Source organism: Coenobita brevimanus, chromosome 23 (genome assembly GCF_032717465.1).
Source record: "Coenobita brevimanus isolate Jiangsu-jjx chromosome 23, ASM3271746v2, whole genome shotgun sequence".
Classification (NCBI taxonomy): domain Eukaryota; kingdom Metazoa; phylum Arthropoda; class Malacostraca; order Decapoda; family Coenobitidae; genus Coenobita; species Coenobita brevimanus.
In genome coordinates, this window is record NC_136976.1 from 41,243,759 (window position 1) to 41,249,521 (window position 5,763).

A 5,763-nucleotide genomic window follows, 5' to 3' on the forward strand; every position below is an offset into this window, starting at 1 on the left:
TTTCTTATGTGCTGCACGACCTTATCGTGAATGATGTTTGCTGCAACTGTCATCTAATCGTGCAAGATCGTAACGGACTGAACAAAAGTAATTTTCAATTCAATTTTATAGTATCTGTCTCCCCAGGCTCACACTCTTTCTTAATGAGAAGACCCAGTGCAGCTGGTATGTTCTTTCGAGTATTTGCGGTAGGTGTGCGGAAGGTTTGAGATGATTTTGCTTTTTTGCAAAGCGGGATTAGCTGCCATTCACTTATGGTCTGTTTGGTCGTGAATATTGTCCATGAAAATGTTGATGTTGTCATATAAGGCCTGCATTGTAATTTTCATATCAACAATAAAGCACTGTGAACGTCTCATGATATACTCTTGAACACCACTTCTCATACTCTTCCAGTAACATCAGTAGGAAATGTAGCTGAAGGTTTTGTCACTGCCAAAGACCCCCTGTGACTGAATTGTCTTTTCAGACCTTCATCTTGGTGAGCAGTCGGCTTTTTGTGAAACCTTGTTACCACCAAGACGTTCTATTTTCCACGTGGAAAAACTGGACTGTTAAAAAAAAAAAAAAAAAAAAAACTTGTTAATGACATGCATTTCAAAATACAAGTAAGAGGTAATAAATGTGCTGTTAGTACACCTTATCGGCCGTGATATGGATGTTCAGTATCTAGCCATGAAGATAATTATTCATGTTTGCAGACGTTTGTGTTGTATGTGAGAGAACTGGTTACTCACATTTTGGCCCAAAAAAAAAAAAAAATAAAAAATAAAAAAGCACTCAGAGCGCAACACCCGCGTCCATCAACTGATCAAGTTGCTGAATATATGACTTTGCCCTGTGACTTGACCTTCAACATACTACTCTCAAAATCGAATTACCTCATTCTTGCCTAACGCTAAACCCTTCCACCAACTTTGGTTGAAAGCAGATCAGAAGCATTTGAGTTTACTTTGTCCAGTGACCATGATCTTTGATCCTTTCCCCACAGCCTTGACTTCTCGCTGATTACACTCAAGATTGAATTTCTTTTTGCTGGAGTTTACTCAAAAACCTGCCATTGACCTGGCCGTGAGACTGTGACCTTTGACCTACCTCCCTCAAGAACAATAGGTCACATTCTTGGGTGATCCTCAACTCATCCACCAAGTTTGATCCAAATTAGAACAAAAAAATGTTTTAGTAGTTTTGTTCACCAACAAACACTTGTGTCGAAATTTGACCTTGCTCTATGCCCTTGACGTTTGACTGGTTGTTCTAAAATTTTAATCCCTTCGTTCTTCTCTAACTCTTAATCCCATCCCAATGTTTGGTTAAATTGGTCAAAACCTGTTTTAGTTGACCTAAGTCATTGCTCTCTCTCTCTCTCTCTCTCTCTCTCTCTCTCTCTCTCTCTCTATATATATATATATATATATATATATGTATCCATAACTGAGGTGTCCGTGGGGAATCTTATAGCACAGAGCCAACCAGGAAGAATCAAGATGCTTTTCCATTTCATATTTATTACAGGTGACTAGTTTCAGGACAGCAAATCCACATCCAGTGAAACTTTTCTGTGGTGGAGGTGGAGAAGCTCCACCTTCCTGTAACATGACATTACAGGAAGATGGACCATTTCCACCTCCGCCACAGGAAAGCTTCACTGGATGTGAATATGCTTTTCCGAAACTAGTCACCTGTAATAAATATGAAATGGAAAACCACCTTGATTTTACTTGGTTGGCTCAATGCTATATACAGTACAGATAGATACAGGTATAGATTTGGATATAGATATAGATATGGATATAATAACTATTAAAAGAGAACCAAAAATTACAGAAAGTTTTAAATATGTGAGACGTATTAATAAGAGATAAATAATGAGAGATGAGGAAACAAGACAAATGACTGACGCATCTGTACGAGCGACTACAGAATACACTTTAACATGAGTGTTGTGAAGGCCTGCTTGCATCTTTCTATTCTACACTTCTTAGCCATGAAGCTTTTAGACGTGACTGAAAAGAAAAAAGAACAGGATAAACCTCTCACGATCACCTAATATTAAAAAAAAAAAAAATCGTTTAACTTTAACTGGAACTGAATACTTGTACTGAGTTGTCCTGGCCTTGTGAGGGTTAATGGTACCACTGTTACGACTCAGGCTCTTGTGATTCACTCTTAAGTTAATCAAGTTCTCTGGCGATACTTGAAATAGATTGCTACATTTGTTCTAACAACGAGAGAATAAAAAACTAAGGTATCCCCTGTCAAGAAGCTCGCTGTAGACGTAGTGTTAGAAACTATATAGAACATGATCTGTTAGCTGTTAAGGGATAAAATTATTTTCAATTCATCCTTTGCCATTCGAGAAGCCACAGTAGCTTGGTGGTTGGTGGTACCGTGTTGCTCTGGCGGTGTGTGTGTGTGTGTGTGTGTGTGTGTGTGTGTGTGTGTGTGTGTGTGTGCCATGATAGTCAAGCCATTCGAAAACCTAGCCGCGGTGGACATTGTGAACGTGTATTTCAAATGTTCCCATCGCACCCTGTTGGTCAATATCCATGACGCCCACCCACCCACCCACACGCACAAAGCCACCAATTTTAACACTTCAGCTTTCAAATGCTCACTTACACTACAGGAGCACACACATACAGATACACAAAAAGACAGTAAAGCACTAACGACCGTATTATTAAAACTGAGAGTACGACAGCTTGGACAAGCTCCCAGTTTTTTACCATAATATCTGAAGGATGTGATTATGAGACGATGCGCTTCATCTTTGTGCATCGTTGCTGACTACATCCTGTAATATGAGATGCAGGCTGATCGTATCTAGTAATTATTGATGTTTCATAAATTAATAATAATCATAAAAGAATAGTGGCCTGCTTGCACTTTAACTCACTCAGTTTTAAAAATACGGCTCTAAGTTTTCAAATGACAGCTTTCATTACAGAGACCCTTTCCCGCTTATACGTCGCCATCACGAAGAATGTTTATTTCAGGATATCTTTCTTTGAGTAGGTCGTCCTACGATGGGCTTCATAAAAAGTGGAGCGGCCACTTCCATAATTTAGAAAAAAGAAACTTTTCACGGTATCGATTCACAAGATCCACTAAGAATACACACACACACACACACACACACATATTATATATATATATATATATATATATATATATATATATATATATATATATATATACAGGGAGACCCTTAATGAAAGCCACCCATAAAAGTTATTTATACTGCTTCGAAGAGATTTGCTTTATTTTTGCATTGATGTCCAGCTGAGTCTATAATAAAATAGTCCAGAAAGTTTGGGTTCTGCAGTTCAAATGGTCTGTTTTTTATGACCTTTCCAAAATGTGTTCCAAATGACCACCTCGACTTCGCAGGCACTCCTGAATGCGAAATTGTCAATTACGTGGACACACTCCTCTCTTGGGATAGCTCTGATGTTGGCCGTGATTTCTTTTTTAGGTCTCTGATAGTTTTGGGTTGGTTTTCATAAATATGATCCTTCAGATAACCCCACAGATATAACTCTAGGGGATTCAGGTCGGGTGAGTGTGGGGCCCACTCAGGGTCACACCTCGTACAGATCGGTCGATCCCCGAATCGTTGCCGCAGCCACATCAACGTTTGGTTTGAAGTGTGTGGGGCGGCCTCATCCTGCTGGAACCATTGCTCCCCACGAGCGATGCCCCTACGTGTTCCTAGTGTTATGGGTTGCATTAATTTTGGGTCACCCTGTATATATCTAATTATCTATCAATCTCTCTCTCTCTCTCTCTCTCTCTCTCTCTCTTCTATTCTATACTAGTATATTGCCTTACACTGCATCGTGTGAGGCGTGGTCCCAGCAACAAATACTCCGGGTGTTTCTGACCCAGCTCGTCACACCACTTTCCCTTTCATACCCTAGGACCCTATCTCTCAAGCACCTCATTCTCTATGTTCCTCCCTTCTTCCCAGGCTCCCAGCCCCTTCATTTTCACACACGCTCTTAGTAATCTCTTTGCTATACAAATACGGGGTCAAATAATTTCATATGATTCATTTCAGTGAGTGATTTTTGGTGTAGTAGTTTAGATCAGTGTGCAAGATCATAGCATAAAAAGGGATGGTTGAATCTATTTTAGTCAGGAACCCAAAAAGAGGGCAAGCGAACGCCCGGCCAGTGGCTACGCCTGATAGAGGACAGTGATTCCAAACACTGAACCATGAGGTCTTCAGGAGGAGATCTGGTCACCCTAATAAGTTCTATATTTTCAGCTGCATTTTCCTGTCTCAATAATTAGATATTTCTAATTTTCTATCCCCATCGTAGGTTACATTTTGTTTCATAGAGGGCTGAGGCAAACAAGTTCATATACAATTCCACAGCTTCAGCTTCACGTTCATGGTAGGCTATGTCCATTACCTTCTTGCCTGACGCACCACATCGGAGTGAATCACCTAAAGGCAGCAACACATACCAAGTCTCTCGCGATCTGGAAATAGTTGCCACCAAAGGAAAGCGAGATGTCAGGTATTAGGCGAAGTTTTGTCCGCGAGTGCACATTACGCGATCATTTTGGAGTAATGTGTTTAGTTTAATTTCTTCATTTCCCCTCTAAAAATAGTCACACCTCTGCCGCGATGATAACCTCATTAAAGTCTAGAAGTAGACATTCAATTCATATTCTACAATTATCTCCAATATTAACCCCTTCAGTCCGAGTTACGATCTTTTTGGCTTATTCCTGCTGCTGCAAGATGGTTTTACTTAACTTAAGGTTTCTCATGTTGAAAAGGTTAAGACTATAAATAACACCTCTAGTTCGAAAAATCCATCCCAAGCTGAATAAAATCGCCAGGAGATGTGAAAAATGCAATGAAAGACATCCCCGGACTCAGAAGATTACTTTTAAACTGTGACCTTACTTAATCCACCAGGAGCATCGGTGGTTCAGTGGTAGAATTCTCGCCTGCCACGCGGGAGGCCCGGGTTCGATTCCCGGCCGATGCACATTTTGTTCATTTATAGTTCGTTTCGTACACGGTCATCTAAATACAATAGATATAATTTGTACGATGAGCACATTGAAAGTACGCAAAAAGCCGTATTATACTGACAGGTTCGATCCCCCTTGTTGTGCTAGTGGAGGTGACAGGTAGGGCTGGGGTGAAGGAGGGGATTTACGGAGTACGATGGAGAGCAGGGGTGAGGAAGGGAGGGAGAGAGAGCAGGGGTGAGGGAGGGAGTGCTGGGGTAAAGGAGGGAGTGCAGGGGTGAGTGTGGGTGGAAGGAAGTGTAGAGGTAAGTGAGGGAGGAAAGGAGGAGGTGCAGGGGCGAGGGAGGAAGTGAAGGAATGCAGGGGGGAGGGGGAAAGAGGGAGTGCAGGAATGGGGAGGGAGGAAAGAAGTGCAGGGGGAAGGGAGGGAGGGTGGGAGGAGGAAATGAAGGGGTTAAGGAGGAAGAAATGGTGTGCAGCGGGGGAGCGATGGAGGGCAGTGATGAGCCAGTGTGTGTTTGTGTTTGTGTGTGTGTGTGTGTGTGTGTGTGTGTGTGGTGAGCCACGTGTACAGCCACACTCACGCCGCAGCTGAGTCACGCCTGTCACCACCACGCGGCTACTGTTGCTCACCCCTTCTTCACACTCACACTTCTGTATTCCTACCTACTTGACACTCACCACAGTCTTCCTGCTTTCGTTATACCGGCTTTACAAGGTCACTTTATGCACATTGCCACTACCCAGCCTCCTTGTAGTCAATTTGTC

The 5,763-nt window shown here is 42.0% G+C and overlaps 1 non-coding gene across 1 annotated transcript; it reads left to right on the forward strand.

The window, feature by feature from the left end:
• The first annotated feature begins 4,938 nt into the window (after positions 1–4,938).
• On the forward strand, positions 4,939–5,009 carry TRNAG-GCC (transfer RNA glycine (anticodon GCC)). Its single transcript has one exon. It is a non-coding gene; the product is annotated as a tRNA-Gly (tRNA).
• Positions 5,010–5,763: the final 754 nt, after the last annotated feature.